General features: G+C 34.2%; 1 protein-coding gene across 1 annotated transcript in view; it reads left to right on the top strand.

Annotated features, from left to right (window-relative positions):
* Positions 1–2,052: 2,052 nt before the first annotated feature.
* dpp (decapentaplegic morphogen) overlaps positions 2,053–17,516 on the top strand; it is a 49,286-nt gene continuing 33,822 nt past the window's right edge. Inside the window, exon 1 of the mRNA XM_018099030.3 lies at positions 2,053–2,723. The gene's annotated coding sequence lies outside the window, so the exon portion shown is untranslated. The remainder of the gene's footprint in view (positions 2,724–17,516) is intronic.

Genomic DNA, 17,516 nt, shown 5'->3' with positions numbered 1-17,516 from the left:
ACAACACGCAGCACTGGCGCTGGCAGAAGTAACAAGTGCAATATTTTAATTATGCTGCCAACAGCAACAACAACAGGCACTATTTTGGCCAACAGCGTTGCCAGATGGCCAAGAGAGTTCGCCTGTCAACAGGGCGTATGAACAATGTTTGAGTTTTGTGCTTCAAAATCGAATATTCAATAAATCTATATAGCAATATATGTATATTTATTTTATGTCATTGATGTGAGCTAAAAAACACAGGGAAAATATATAACTTAACTTAATAAATTTCAATAAATCATTAAGCATTAGCACAAATAAATTATAACAAATATTCACATTATTTTTAAGAAATGGCCTACAGAAACCTAAAATTAAATAATATAAATATAAATTAAATTCATACAAACTTAATACTTTAATAAACTTAATCTTTAAATTTTTATTACAATAATAAAAATAATAATTAATAATTAAATTTTATTGACAATATTAATAATTAATGTCTGTTATTATTCAATAAATTTCTAATAATTTCCAGAAATATTTTTATTAAAAATTGTATATCCTTTGCATATATTTATTAAATATTTATATATTAAATTTTAGAATTATTTTCTAGACCTAATGTAATATATTTTAAATATTTAAATAAATACTTTTATTATTATTATTATGACATTCTCTGTACATACAAAATATAATATATAATATAATGTATGTTTTTTTTTATTTTACTTATTTTTATTTTTATTTTTATTTTTATTTTTATTTTATTTTTTAATCTATTTAAAATGATCCCAGATTATTATATATGTATATTCTAAATTTTCTTTTATAGTTTTTTGTGTATCTATTATTTGTATATTTAATTTTATTTTGCCACTTTTAATAATTTTCTGTTAATAATTTCTACACTTTTCAGAAATTCCTTCGATACTGTCATTCACACTGTATAGAAAGCAGTCTGGCAACGCTGCTCGCTTCAATTCACATGGCGTATAATGAATACGCTCAGTCTTAAGCATTTTGCAATCAATTTAGATTTACATTTTCTGCACTGCGTCGTGAATGCGGCGACTGAGACCAGTTGAGATGCCGATTTCGGTAACCAAATCAACAACAACCACGATAACAACAACAACAACAGCAGCAGCAGCTGGCAACAGCAAGAAGGGGAAGACGAAGAAGAAGAAGAGGGAGAAGTCAAGCAGAGAGCTCGGGCAAAGAAAGTCGCGCAGCTGAGCTCAGCCATGCTGAGAGAGTTGAATATTTGTAATTGTCGTATAGCTGGACAGTCGGACTTGTTTGTTTGTTTATTGTTGTTGTTGTTGTTGTTGCTTTTTGGGCTTTATTAATAATTAATCGCACAGGCACAGACACACACTGCTACATAGTATAAGCAGAGACACACACACACACACACACACACACATGCAAATCGCTGCTTGGTTTTAATTACTCAACTTAAATGGCGCTTGAGCTTGAGCGATTTAAACAAGTTGTATATGTGTGCATGTGTGTGTGTGCATGTGTGTGTGTGTGTGTCGATCGACTCTCACTACTACGCGCTCAAACTAAGTAACTAACTAGCTCGACACAGCTACTGCTGCCGCCGCTGCCGTTGCCGCTGCTGCTGCTGCTGCTGTTGCTGTTGCTGCTGCGGCTGCTGCTGCTGTCTCTGTGACTCTGTGGCTCTGTGCCGCCTGTTTGCCTTGCCCGGCCGCTTTGGACGCTCATTCAGTTTTTTGCGCTCAGCGCTCGTTGTACGGAACCGAAAGATTCGTCGTTGTCGCCAACTCGAAAGCTCGATCAAAAAATAATATATATATATATATCTATATGTGTGTGGTATATATGTGCATATATGTATATAGAAACACATAAAAAAAAAATAAATTTACAATTTACAACAAGCTGCGGCGGCAGCTTGTCATAACTTGATCTAACTCGTTAAGGCAGACCCAGCACATAAATCTGCATATCTGGCCAACATCTATATATATACACACACACACACACGCACGCATGTATATAGTTGGATGTGTGTGTGTATATAAATGTATAGCTCTTTATTTTTTTTTTTGGCTGTAATATTTCGCGTGCTGTAAATAAAGTTAAAGCTGTGCAGCAACAACAACAACAGCAACAACAACAACAACAACAACAACAACAACAACAGCAGCAGCTATTGTAGATAGCAGCTGAGCTCAAGAACTGTAAACAACTTCCAAGACTCGAAAGCTCCCTCGACCCCAACCACGCCCCATCAGCCCGCGCCTCCTCGCCTCGTCGCCGCGTCGCGTCACTCGTCGCGTTAGTTCCGCGATTGTGAGCGTCGCTCAATGCCGATACCGATAACGATAACGCAATCGATTACTCGGCGCGTGTGTGTGTTGATGTGCGCTTGTGTGTGTGTGTGTGTGTGTGTGTGTGCAGCCCTCTGTCATTAGCCATTCGAGCCAAATAGCCCACTGTGCAGGCAACATGTGAAGTGCAAGTGTTCAAGAAATCGAAAGCATGCATTGATAGCAGATATATATGTATGTATATGTATATATAGCATATATCTGCAGCAGTTTCGGAGCATTTATCGATAACAGCATTATATGCGCATGTGTGTCCAGCCGAATATAATGTATGCAACGTTCGTGAATTGCCAGAATTGGTTGTTGTTGCACTTGCAGCCAAAGGATTTGTGGATTTTGAAACGTTTCTAAGACGTGCAGCAGGTGCACCAGGTAAGATCGCACTCCTTATATACCAGAGTATATATGTATATATTTACATTGTATATGCAAGTTGCTATAATGCGCATACGACATGGTGTCTGCGTATCTAATTTCCATATCCATCTGACGTTAGGCGAAGCCCTTGACTTTTCATTTCGTGCACAAAGTGTTTAGCAAACTTTTTTATCTTTTACGCTGAATCCGCTCTGCGTAGAGCACTCGCAATGAGCTAAGAATTTGATCAAAGGTCTGTAGGAAAAGTTATTAACATTCGCTCCCATTTACTGAGATTTATTGTGTGCGCCTAGAACTGGTTTTCCATTACTTTCTACAGCAACTATATATGCAAATATATAAAATAGTATTATATATATTCATATAAAAATGCATACATAGATGTAAATATGTTTATTTCTGTTTGATTTCATGAAAGCAATTTATTTTAGTTCTTATGATTTCTATACTAAAATCGAATTCTAGGCTGAGCATCATCATTTTTTTTTTAGTTTGTTTGAATCTGCAATTATTTAAAAATCTACTTGGTTGCCTTTTCCATATTAAATATTATATACATTTTACATGCAAGATAATAAAATAATTTTATGAAGATATATAATGCAAAAAAAAAAAAAATAAATAAATAAAACATAAATAAAAAAAAAATAAATAAATTTAAAAAATTTAAAAAATTAAAAAAAGTAATTAAATAAATAAATTTAAAAAAATTAAAAAAAAATATAAAACTAAAAAATTAAAAATCAACAAAAAATGGATAATAAGTAAATAAAAAACAGCTTTATTCAGGTTTATTCAAATTTACATTAAATTATATTTTATTTATTTATTTTATTTAGCATTTAAAAAAAAAACATATTTAAGAATTTAATATGATTTTTTTTTTAAAGTTAAATTCCAAATATCTGCTGCATCTACAAATCAAGAAAAATTTATTTTCTTTATTTTCTTACTATATTAAGGATAAAAGTCTATTTTTCTGTATTACCAATAAATATTATACAATTCGTATAGGTTCTTTTTTGCTGAGAGAGAGAGAGAGAGAGAGAGAGAGAGAGAGAGAGAGAGAGAGAGAGAGAGAGAGAGAGAGAGAGAGAGAGAGAGAGAGAGAGAGAGAGAGAAACAGAAATATGAAATGTGTCAAGAATTAATTTGTAATAAATTAAATTAAATAATTTTATTTAAAAACATTTTTATAATGTTGAATTGGTAATTCAAGCTTCCGGACTTTGATTGATGTTCAGAAATATATTAAATTTTCAACTTGAATTTATATGCTAAAAAATAAATGCGAAATCAGAATACACTCAAGAATTAGCAGCTCTCAGAAATGCTTTTAGCAGAAACTTGTATTGAATACATTGCTTAATTGTTTTTCAAATTCCGTTAAAAGGGATTTTTTTCATTTATTATTGCTTTATCGCTTTGTGGTTTTGTGAATCAAGTGTCATAAACGAGCTGCATATTCATAAAGTGCGACATTCCTCAATTGGCCATTGGCCATTGGCCATTGCTGGGTCTGGGGCTCGGGCACTGGGCAAGTACATAGGTAACGATCGGCCCTAGCCAGATAGTGTCAGACGGTGTCGTATCGTGGTCGATAGACGCGATAATTTATGACGCCATTTGGTTAATTGAATAATTGCATGTGACTGGCTCGCGTTTGGGCGTGTGTGTTTATTGGTTTATTGTAAATCGGTTTATTTATGGATTTGCCAACGCCTCGAGAGAGAGAGAGAGAGAGAGAGAGAGAGTGAGAGGGAGAGATCACAGGCCCAACTGTCTCTCGATTAGCATTGCATAAGCCAGCCAGCTCAGGCAGCGGGCCATGGGCCATGCTCCACATTTTGTCGACTCACTGAATCGATGGCCCTATCGTATTACCCCGATATTTGCGATGCTAATCGCTGTACGCCTTTGACATTTATTAAGTGCTCTTCCATTTATAACTGTCATTATGCATAAAGAGAGACGGACGTTGAGACGGATAGAGAGAGACTTTGTTTGCTGGCTTTGATTGTTTGGCCAACATAGAGAGAGAGAGAGAGATAGAGAGAGAGGGAGAGAAATACGCACACATTTTTAGAAACTTGTTGGCTTAGGTGTGAAATTGATAGCCACAAATGAAGCTGACGCGTAGAAGAAGGAGGAGGAGGAGGTGAAGGAGGAGGAGGAGGTGCTGGGGGGGTAGGAAACACCGCAAACCTGATAACAAACTAAGCAGCAACAACAAGTGGCAAGCGGCAACAACGAAGGTCTTCCACTTTCTGAAATTCGACAAAAACAACAACAACAGCGACGAAAACTAAAAAAAATACAGAAACAAAATTGTGAAGCGGGTTTCTCGCTCTGAATTGTGGCTCGAATTGTTGATGTGGCTCAGGCAAATCACAAGGCGATGCGATGCGATGCGATGTGGTGCGATGTGGTGCGGCTACTGCGAATTACTCTACTGCTGCTGCGGCTGCTGCTGCCTCTGATAACAACAAGCCAGCAATGCGGCAATAATTTGCTGCAGCTGTAAGTGGCTACTGGTCATCAGCAGCAGCAGCAGCAGCAGCAGCAGCAGCAGCAGCAGCAGCAGCAGCAGCAGCAGCAGCAGCAACAGCAGCAGCAGCAACTGGCTTAGGCCAGTCCAACATTTTATCAAAAGTGGAGGCATTAGCTGCCCCACACGCAAACTGGTCACACTGCACACACACACACACACACACACACCTGCACACACACCTGTGACTGGCTAGAGAGACAGGCGCACAGCGGCAACAGCTTCCAATAGTTTCACTTATTTTTACACACATTTTCTTAACGATAAAATAAATTCCACAAGCAGATGCGGCTACTGCAGCCAGCCAAGCCGAAACTGGCCTGCACCAACACCAACACCAACACCACCAGCAACAACAACAACAACAACAACAACAACTTTTGCTATCACGTTTCCATGCAATGCAAAAAAAAAAAAAAAAAAAAAAAAAACAATATAAGATTTTTGCAAGTTGCATTCCGCATGTACTTGAATTAAGCAAGCCTCGCCTGGCTGAGGGCTGAGCAGGCGCGGGTGTTGCCAGTGCGATTTCATTTAGTGCTCCACATCTATATATAAATGCTGTGTATGTATGTGTGTGTGTGTCACACAGCTGAACTGACGCTAGTTCCGGTTGAAAGTGCTGAGAAAATTGTCGAGTTCGGCTGGAAATTGTGGGGCGAGTGCATAAGGTGGCAACGCTACAGCAGCTCTTTGTTTATATTTGATGGGAATTCATTTGGAGATATTTGACTAAATTAATTTAGATTTCATTTCTAGATAAAATCTGAAAAATACATAATAAAGATAATATATACATAATATCATATTCGGATCTATATAATTATTCATAAGGTCGTATAAAGAAAAATCATATACAAAATGATTTCTACAGAAAATCGTTTAATATATAAGGTGGCAACGCTCAAGCAATGATTATGTTCTATATGATGATTATGTGTAATGAATGGAAGGATAATTTATATGAATGCCTTACAAAAATTCACAGAAAGGAAGCAAAACTCAATGCTCAATGTATAAGGTGGCATCGCTGCAATATTTCACTTTAAACATTTATATAAAAAATACATTTATCTCATGTAACATAGACCATAATTCCGTTTTAAAGTGAAACGTCTATTGAAAAACATTCTTATTTGAAAATAGGAATGCATAAGATGGCAACGCCGTGTAGATGCTCTCTTTTTAAGCCAACATACATATCCATACGTACATATGTATATCTCAGAATCATATGCCAAATGCACGAATTTCGACTGTAAAAAGAAATTTCATAAAGTGGCAACGCTGCCAACACAATTGGGTCACAATTGATAGGGAGTAGGGAGCGAAAAGTGTTGTGAAACTCTTGAAGTGCTGTGCAACGTATCTCTGACCAGTGATTCACTTGTTGATTCACTCAGCTCGACATGTCAAGTCATATCTGCTGTATTTCAACGACCTTCTGCATATAAGTAAATAACTCTGCTAATTAATGCAAAATTTACACACACGATAAACCTAAACTTGGATATAATAATCAAATAGAATTTCGACTGAGTGAAGGTCGTTTGCCTCTAAGAGATTTAGTTCCTCAAAACTTTTTAAGTTGAATTTGTGAACACGTCAATATCTAGTTTATTATAGACAATATATACTTACGTATAAGTAGTATAATGGATTTTCCATTATCTTACTCAGATTTATTATTAGAGAATGGAATGATTATCCATATAAGTCGCCTTGGATAAGCATGTCTCATGTATATAACCACTCAGATAGGAATTGTTTGTAGCTATGTTTTCATAGAAATTAAGAGTGGTTTTCTTAAAATAACTATCATACTCATATTTAAAGTGAAACTTTGATATTTCATTAGTTTGTTAAACAATAAATGTTATAAGGAAGTTTCCAGATATGTATGATTGAGCATAAAATGATCTTCTTGTAATTCGATCTTAGATTATACAAACGCAGTCAAAGAACTTTCTCGACACTGGAGCTTCTATAAGATGTTTGACAACATTTATTATTACCAGCAGCCAAGTCATCATTTTATAATTATCGAAAATAGATCCATAGATTTTAGATATATACTCTCTCTCTCTTAATTTGATATCGAAGCACTCATTCCTAACTTAATCGATTTTTAATTGAAAAGATTTTATAATCATATCAATATATCTTTCCATATATGTGTACATATCTATCTATACATATCATATAACTTGAATCGAACTTCCGTAATCTTCCGCTCCCTTCTATAGATTATCGATCTGTCAGTTACCAGGTCATATAATACACGCTAATCATACAGTTACAGTTACTATCTAAAATTGTGGCTACACTAACGGTGCCAATGTTCTTCTTCTTCATCATCATCGTCATCATCATCATCATCTTCTAGTTAGCTAATAGCAGCTCAGATTCCAAACCTCAACCTCAAGCCGATGTGGCTGTAGCAAGCGAATGGCCTTCGAGTATTTCACTCGCGCTTGCGTTCGTTTTCCTGTCGCCTGTCGATTATCAGACACAAATATATTATATAAATATAGATATAGTATATATATGTATGTAAGTAGTACAAACTACGCTGAACTAAATTCAGCCACGAAGAAAGAAATATAAAGGGGGCCAGGGGAGCAGCTGGGCAGAGCAGACGGGCCATTGGAAACTTTGAGGGTCCATTGTGGAGGCTGTGCTGATTAAGTGCCGCCTGCTTCTAAGTATTCAGAGAGAGGAGAGAGAGAGAGAGAGAGAGAGGGAGTAGAGAGAGAAAGAGAGAGAGAGAGACTTAGAGAGCAAGCGAGAGCTGTGTTTTATTATTTTGCTGCTGTTTTTCATGAAGCAAATTTCAAGTTCGTTATACGAAATCGCAGCCAACAGCTGATTTTGATAGTTGCTCTTGCATATACATAGACTTTCAGCGTAGACTGTTTCTTTCTATGTATGCGGCATAACAGTAAATGTAAATTGTGTCTCCATTGGAAGCTTATCGAAATGAACGCGCGCAAAAAATAATGCATAAATAAATAATTAATAAGAAAAATACACATACATATATACATATATTTATATATATATATATATATATATATATATATATATATATATATACATGTATATGTGCATATATGCGTGTGTGCCAAGTGATTTGAACTTTGAAGGCAAGACAAGTTGAGTTTGAGTTATGAATTTATCTAAAATCACAGCATGTTGTCGCTATCGATGTTGTTGTTGTTGTTGTTGTTGTTCCCATTGCTCCGACTACATTTGACAAGTGGTTTGGCCCAAGTGTCAGACATGATAAATCATATTTGTATATATACATATGTACATATAATAGATGCAGACGTACAGTCTATCTGCATATCAATATGATCGCTGTGGAGCGGAGAAATGGCGCAAGCGAACGCAACGCCCAACTGACCCAAAACTATATCAAGTTCATATTAAGCATACGCAGCGTATACGCTCAGGAATTTATTGTAGATAGAAAAAAGAACAAAACTAGTTTGCTTGACAGCTGATATTCTTATATACATACATTATTTTCATTTGCATTTACTTTTAATTGACTGTCGAATAATTTGTCACCTTGAGCTGAGTTCATTCAGCCGCAGTGACAAAATATGTGAGCACATCATTAAAGCCATTAAATGTGAGCAAAGACTCTTGAATGCCTTTTAAAAGCAGCTTTTCTCGTTTTTATTACATAATAATTGTTCGTAAGACACACAACATTCTTCAATTTAAGTTAAGCTTTTATTTTATTATATTTTTCTTTTTTATATGTTTGAGTTTATGTTTGTTAAAGTTCGGTTCATGAACATATTTAATAATGATTTAAAACTTCTATTAATTATGAATATTTTAAAAATTTAATTTAATTTTTAAATATTTATTTTTTAGTAATATTTTTACTTTTCCTAAAATTTATACAGGTATATATATATATTTTTTTTTAAATTATTAAATGTATAATATATCTTTTATGTTTAATATATACATTTTAACAATTTTGTTGTTTATAAAAATAATGCACAATTTTACTTTAAATCTAAAGCTTTTATTTTAAATAAACATCAATTTTATTAAATATAAAATAATACTTAAAAATAAAAACTTTTTAGGAACTACCAGAAAACGCTTTTAAATAAATTAGTAAAACTACTTAAAAATAGAAATTTTAAGAAATACCAGAAAATGCATTTAAATAAATTAGTAAAATAGAAAAATTTCTTAAAACCAATTTAAAAAATGTATTCATATTAAAAATAAATTAATATATTATAAACATATTTACAATATAAAATTATTTAAATATAAAATAAAAAATTTAAAAAAAGGACTACCAGAAAATGCATTTAAATAAATTAGCAAAAATAGAAAAAATGTTTAGAACCAATTTGAAAAATTTATTCATATTAAAAATATATTAACATATTATAAACATATTTATAGTACAAATTGATGTTAATTTCTTCAGCTGCTCTGCTAGACAGCTTTTCAGTTTCATTATATTACAATTTTTTAACATCTCTCGATATATAATCAATAACATGCCTCAGACAATTAGCACAAAAAATTATTAAAAAAAAAAAAGAAAAATACAAATAAATCAAAAATAAATAAATGAAAAGAAAAACGAGCTCTTCATTTGCTTCATATATTGGATTACAAGAAATCGACTTTGAAAACACGTTTACAAGCAACTTGTTGTTGTTGTTAGTATAGATGCTTGTTGTTGTTGTTGTTGTTGTCGTTGTAAGTGACAGCGTTACAGTTTATAAAGCGTAACCCTCACAGTTAGTTAGATACGCCAGTTCGAACCACTTTCGGTTGGATTTAAAGAGTTGAAACTAGGTTGACGAAAATGCCAGAGAATGCCAGTCATATTTATTTGCAATGCAACCACAAATAAATAAATCAAATATCATGTTCTTGCTATAAAATTAAAGTTAAAACTATTAAATGGCAGAGTTTCAGCATTGAAGCTGCAGCATGAATTTCATTATTGCAATCATCATAATTACCAGCCTCTCTCCAGCTCTCGCTCACACACACAGAGTGTGTATGTGTGTGTGTGTGTGTGTGTGTGCGTGACAAGTCAACATCCTTTGGTGCATTCACTCATCGAGAGCAGAGCAAAGCTCTAAAACGTTCCATTTTCGTTGATGCAAATCGCTTATCAAGACAAGAAAGTGCCACGCACAGCCTCCACTTCACTACATACATGTGTGTGTGTGTGTGTGTGTGTGAGTGACTAAGTTAGTGACACACGTTGCAGCCACTGAGAGCTATCACTGCAGTTGAGTTCAGCGCCAGCCTCGCAGTCTCCCGCCGGCGACGAAGACGAAACTGCAACTTGGCCCCTGATAAGATGCCGATGCCAGCGTCGCTGCCGGCGTCGCGGCAGCGTTGTCGCTGCAAAAGGTCTTCTTTGTTGCCCAGCGAGATGAAAAAGCAGCACGAGGTTTGTTGAGGCGGCGCCGTTTGCAGCAGCAATTTACAAAAACAACTGCGACCACTATGCATATAGCAACAACAGCAACAACAACAACAACAACGAGCGTCATCAACAACGACAACGACTACTCCACAACAACAACAACAACAACAACAACGACGTTGATTGCCCCGGAATGCCGTCAAACAGGTTAAAAATGTAGGTAGAAATTCAATTAAAAATTGGTTATTTATTTATTTAGCTTGCAACGAGCAGTAGAGCTACCCGCTCCCCAGCTCCCCAGCTCCCCAGCTACCCAGCTCCCCAGCTGTCGCCTCGTCTCCCTAACCCACCCTGCTGCTGGAGCTGCCTCCTTTGGCATAATCTAACTAATTTAATTAAACTTCATTTATGTGTCGCCTGTCAAAAACAAAACGCTAAACTCACGACTGTCAATCAAATGGCAAATTTGAAAGTGAAAACTTCGTCCACCCCAAGTCAGCCCCTATATGAATATTGTATATGAATATTCATAGTGGCTGTAGAGTGTCGAGTCGAGTCGAGTCGAGTTGGGCTGCAACTGCAGTCAACAGTTCGTTTTGCCAAAGAAATTGCAATAAAAACTAATGTGGCAGCAAATTTGCATGGAAATCAATCAAAGTGTGTGGCGGGGCGAATGCGAGAGAAGAGTCGACTGGCAAATACCCTGTAATACCAAAGACATTCATTTGAAAAGAGTTGCAGCTGGAATATGAAACTCATAAAATGCCTAATAAATGCAATAAATGTTATGTGTATGTTAGTTAACATGATAGGCAAATGTTAATGACATCATCTTGCAGCTGTATAACATTTACAGAGTAAATCAGCAGCTCTTTGGTATTTATTTGCTAAACAAAATATTCATTTTCTATTTTATAAATATAAAAAATATTTAAATATTTAAAAATAATAATATAAAAAAAATATAGAAAATATAAATATATGTAAATAAACCATTTTAGTTTTTATTAATATTTTTTATTTGCATTTATTCAAGAAATATATAGAAATGAATATATAAATATTTTTATTGATAATTTAATTTTAATATTTTTTATTTACGATATTTTTAAATATCTTCCGCACAAATTTTGAAGTTTTCAATCTACTTAATAATTTTTTACAAATTTTACATTTGATCTGCTTACAATGCATTTCTTTATCTTTTTAAGCATATAGAATTAGAAACGAATTTATTTTAAAATTAAAAACTTTGTTTGTACTAATTATGATATACTTCTAAAAATAAACTTACTTTAATATGCTGCTAAATAAATAGATTTTGCGCTTTTTATATTAAAATGAATAACTCGAAATATTTGAAGAGTATACAAGTATGCAATAAATACATTTACATAAATCAATACAACGTAAAAATAAATAAAGAATTTTTATTATATTACTCGCTCAAGCTCTGACAGCTTTGAAGAATGTCGCTTAGGAATCTTTATGGATCTAAACAAGTTGAGTGAGTGCAGCTACCCCATAGACTGGATTATAAAAAAATAAATGTGAACAATTTACAAGCACTTGCACCAGTTAAATCCGATTGCATTTGCTTCTATATTAATGCACATTTTGCTGGTGAACCGCAAAAAGTTAATTTTAGCATTGCTATAAATAAAATACCTTTGCGTCCCACTAACAAATGATCGAGCGATCGAGCGATCGAGCGAGCGAGTGAGCGAGCGAGCCTTATACGATACGATACGATACGATACGTAAGCCCAGATATAGTTACCACCCAGGCCCGACTGGCTGGCTAACTGGTTGCCATCTCCCTCGCTCCCTCGCTCTATCGCTCGTTCTGTCTGTCTCTCTGTCCCTCTCGCTTGCCAACTGATATTCATTTGATGGATCGTTGCAATTTGTGGCCGTGACATGCATGATAAAGATACTAATGCGATCGATTTGAAGATCAGCTAAAGCGGCTGCCGTTCATCAGCCCGAAGGAAGCTGTCAGCCAACTTCTGTGCAAAGAACCTTGTTCCACAAATCGAACAAGACGAAGAAGACGAAGAAGAAGCAGTAGCTGAAGAAGAGAGAGAGTGTGCTCAGTGAAAACGAAAACAATTTCAGCCGAAAATCATTTGTGTTTATCCATTTGGCAGCTACAATATTGTATTATGGCCCAATTGCAAGCGAATTTCGCCTTCCAGGAAGCCATCCATACTATCTTGATGGAAAATTTTAGAGTACATCTAGCTGGCAAATTTTACGAGCGTTTGCTCAATATGCGGGGTTTTCCTTCTAATTCTCAATAATGAAAATATTGATTAGATGTACGAAATCTGAGGAACTACGATGACAAGCACTTTTCCTTAACGGTGAAAATTGTGAAATCAAAAGTTGATTTCATTATAAAGCGTAAATGATTCTAAACGTATATATCATAGATGGTACTTAAATCTACATAATATATGTAAAATGTATATGATGTATATACATAATATATGTATGTAAGATATGTATATACATATATAGCACTACGATTTATAGCAAACATCTGTTGATTTTATAGCACATTCCAGAAGCGAAAACTTATGAATTTCAGAGGAGATCTTTAAAGTTGTAAATATAATATATAAATATATCTTCAGCTAAACTTATATGTTATTCAAATTTAACTAAAGGTCAATATTAATTATAGAAATAAATATTTGAAAATTCTAGAAAATATACAAAAACTAAAATTATAGTTAAATTGTGAAAAAGCCAAGCCAACTAAGTATAGAACACCTTTTTTTATAGCTATTTAATCGACACACCATCTATATGGTTCAGTGAAGGTTTTTCGCCCAGGTAAATGAACTTTTGGCCAGCTGCGCCGCGTGCTCCAGCCATGACCACCAAATGGAACTACTATATCGGGCGAACCAAAAGTTCACCTTGGAATTTTCATGCAACAACGTTCAGGTGTAAATTAATTGAGTCATAAAAGTCCATTTCGAGCCAAACAAAATAAAACGCGGCACAGGAAACTTAAATTGAATTTTAATTTAAATAAACCCAAAATGGAAATATATTTATATACATACATATACAGTGGGTAACATTAATATTCGGCTTTTTTATTATTTTCAACTTGAGAAATGAAGAATTACCTTTCCGTTGATGTATATATCAATATAGTAGATTTAGTATAACTAACAAAAATTATATATAATTATATAAATAAATAATTTTACTCCTCTCTCTTATCACTCGAAATATAAAATGATCTGAAAATAAACTAAAGTATTATTGAATATTTAGACTGTGTTTTCGCATGTATGGGATATATGGCAGATCTTTTATGACCCTATAGCTGGCTGGCCATTAAAAACTTATCGATGGCCAAATTCACGGATAAATTATAATAATTGAAATATGTACTTTGAAATGTTAATTGCGCTATGCGATTTGCGCTTGTTAATGCTAATCGCCAAACATAAATTCGGGCCATAAAACACGCAGCTTCCCAAAGCAGATATACAACGATCTATATAGCTCTATATACATGCATACATACATATAGAATATATATAGGAGAGCTTTTGCCGGCCGGCGAGGCGCGCATATGTATGCAATATGTTTTTCCTTTTTTCTGTATTTTTTGTTGCTTTTTGTTGGTTTTTGGTCAAGGTTAGTGTCGAAGCGAGAAGTGAGAAGCGAGCGCCAACAGCTTTTAATTTCGTTGGGGCAACAAATCAGAAAAACAGAATACGAAAAGTTTGCATATCGAGGAGCTAAATATTTAGACAGAGAAACATTTACAGGTGGCCAAGTGGCAAGTGGCAAGTGGCTGGCAAACTTGCAACATCATCATTATGTAGACACATAAGTGTGTGCCCCTGCCCCTGCCCCTGCCCCTGCCCCTGCCGCTGCCTCTGGCTCTGGCCGTCCAGCTGGGCAGTGGTCAAGGTTAAGCAAACGAGCCACAGCAGCTGTATCTCTGCATCTGTATCTGTATCTGTATCTGTATCTGTGGCATGTATCTGCATCTGTATCTGCTCGGCGCGCCGCAGGACATCATCAACGAGCCGCCGTTCGACAGGCGCGCGCACTTTTAACGATTTCGACACAAAAATTATTTTGCTTTCTGCGCTGCTCATTAATTCGTTTCGATTAAAAATTGATTTTTTCTCGAGTTTTGTTTTTATTTTGTTTCTTTTTTTTTTGCATCATTCTGCAGCTTGTTGTGCATAAAAATCACAGCAAGAGCTCAGCGCTCTATAGACATACATACGTAACAATTTATACATATATATTTATATTGTTTTATCTACATGTATACACATATGCATATGTGTCTGCATGTGTGTGTGTGTGTGTGCCTGGCATTTTTGTCTAGCGGTAGAAAAACAAGTTGCTGTTGATTCGAGTAGCTCTGAAATTTTTATGGCTGCTCTCCTTTCCTTCTCCCTGCCTGGCCATACACTGCCTGCCTCGGCCCCCCATCTCCCCCCTCCCCTCCTCACCTGTTGGCATCGCTTTGTTTATGTTTTAAGTACGCTATGTGCAATTCTTTTGGCAGTTCGGTTTGTTTATTGGAAGACCGCCGCAGACTTCCCTGTTTGCCACTTGTTCGAACGATTTTCGACTTTATTACATATTCTTGTTATTTTTTGTTTTTTTTTTTCGTTTCTTTTTTGCTCAGTCTGTTTTCCACTTATGTTTTCCCTTTTGTTGTTTGCCGTTTGCTTGTAATTCTACAGACATATATACACAATTCGATATAGATATACATATATATATATATGTATGTATGTATGTACGCTCATAATATGGCAACACACTTATCCATTAGTGCAGCTAATTAGTTTATAATTTGAACTAAATATAGTCGTGTAGACTATCAACGACTAAAAATATACACACAGTAGATATATGTATGTATGTATCTGTGTCTGTAAGGCGAACAAATACAACAACATATATTACACTCTTTTCGAGTGCTCGGGTATTGAATAGTATTTTGATCTTAGAGTTTTGCAGGTTTATTATATTTTGTCCCCGTAGACTTATAAATCATTTGATAAGAAATAATCGAATATTTTTAAAATATATTCCCTGGTTTTTGGAACTCCCACATTTTGAATTTCTTTCTAAGATTTGCGCTCAGCTCTAGAAATAATTTTCTAGACTAATTTTGGAATTCCGAATAAAATAAATACTTAAATTTAGCCAGCCAAATTTATAAACAAAACTTAATATGATATTGTAAACATGATTTTGGATTTAATTTTTATTTTTTAAATTGTGTATATAGTAAAATTAAGATGAACAAGATTAAATTTCAAATTAGTATTACGATATGTGTGATTAGCGATTATATTACATCGACATCGATCGAAAAGTTGTAAATACAAGATTAGAACTATCTAGCTATACAAGTAGATATAAGAAGGTATATCTAGTACCATTCAAAGATTACAATGGAATAAAGGTAATAAATTTTTTAGTTTTAAGAAGATTTTTGCTGAACATTTTCTTTTATAAATTAATTTTATTGTATAAAAATATGTTAAATAAATATTAAAATATTTTTAGAAATAACTGAAAATAGCTTTTAGAATTTTGTACAAATTTATATGTACAAGATTTACTCTAGACTTGACCTATAAAACATAAATAAATCAAGATGCTTCTGGAGTCTGTGAGTGAAATATTTATGCCAAAAGAAAATCTATGCAAACATAATAAATATTTGTTTAGTTGAGATCTTAAATTTCTAGAAGATTTAGATGCCTCGGCAATTTTTTAAAACATTTTTTTTTTTTTGTTTGTTTGTGGGTCTTAGATTTTCTTTTTGGGTCCATGGAATTCTTAAACAAGATTTAGCAATGTGTGTACCCAAGACTTCTGGGCGCTCTCTCACGTAGGCATTGCAAAAATTTAGCAATGATTTTTTTTCTGTTTGTATTTAGATATTTTTTTTTTTTTGCCTTTTTTGATGTGAGGAAATTAATTTCACAAGTAGCTGTGAGTATGCAAAATTGAGTGCGATTTGTAGGTGGGTGTAGCCGCTGCTCTTCTTTTTTATTTTCGGGTGTGCTTTGCGGAAAAACTGGCAATGCGTTAATATAATTAATATTGCCTGTTCTCAGAACCTGCAAGAGTAAACAAACAGCTCTGTCTACGTGTCCCAGTCTATGGAATTTTGAATTTTGAATGCTTCAAATACTTTGGTTGCCTTTCGGGCGAAGTTGTCGAGTGAATTGATGTTTTGTGTTCACTAGAAATCGATCAGGCAGCCCATTTAAGTGGGGAAGGCCGTCGTGGGTGGAGCACTTGAGCGCTATTTACTTGACCGATATGAGCGATAAAGATTATTCTGAACTGCCTGAGCTATGCATAAATTATTATTGAAATGAGGTGGATAGAATCGGAGAGCTAACAAATCGAGGGGGCTTGTTGAGAATTCCACACAAAGTTCAAAGTTCAGTTTCATTCATGATTTTGCTCTGTTGAAAAAGTATTCAGAATTTTGATTTGTGATTATGATATAAACTTATAATCAATTTTTCAATTAATTTGTACGATACGATATACGATAGTATAATAAAAAATAATACAAAAATATATATACATATATACGATAGTATAATATATAATATAGCAAAGAGATTTTAATGTGTTGCATAAATAAATCGTTTAATATTGTTTTAATATTCTTATATAATAATCATACATGGAGCTTATATAGCCTATGACTATTGATCTTAAGTAGACTAATAATCACTGGGTTATTTCGAAACTGACAACTATCATAGCCATGTTGTTTGTA

The sequence above is a fragment of the Drosophila navojoa genome, chromosome 3 (genome assembly GCF_054131105.1).
Source record: "Drosophila navojoa isolate 15081-1374.11 chromosome 3, UAZ_NAV_1.0, whole genome shotgun sequence".
NCBI lineage: Eukaryota > Metazoa > Arthropoda > Insecta > Diptera > Drosophilidae > Drosophila > Drosophila navojoa.
The sequence above is the reverse complement of the archived record's forward strand: the minus strand, read 5'-3'. Positions and strand labels throughout refer to the sequence as shown.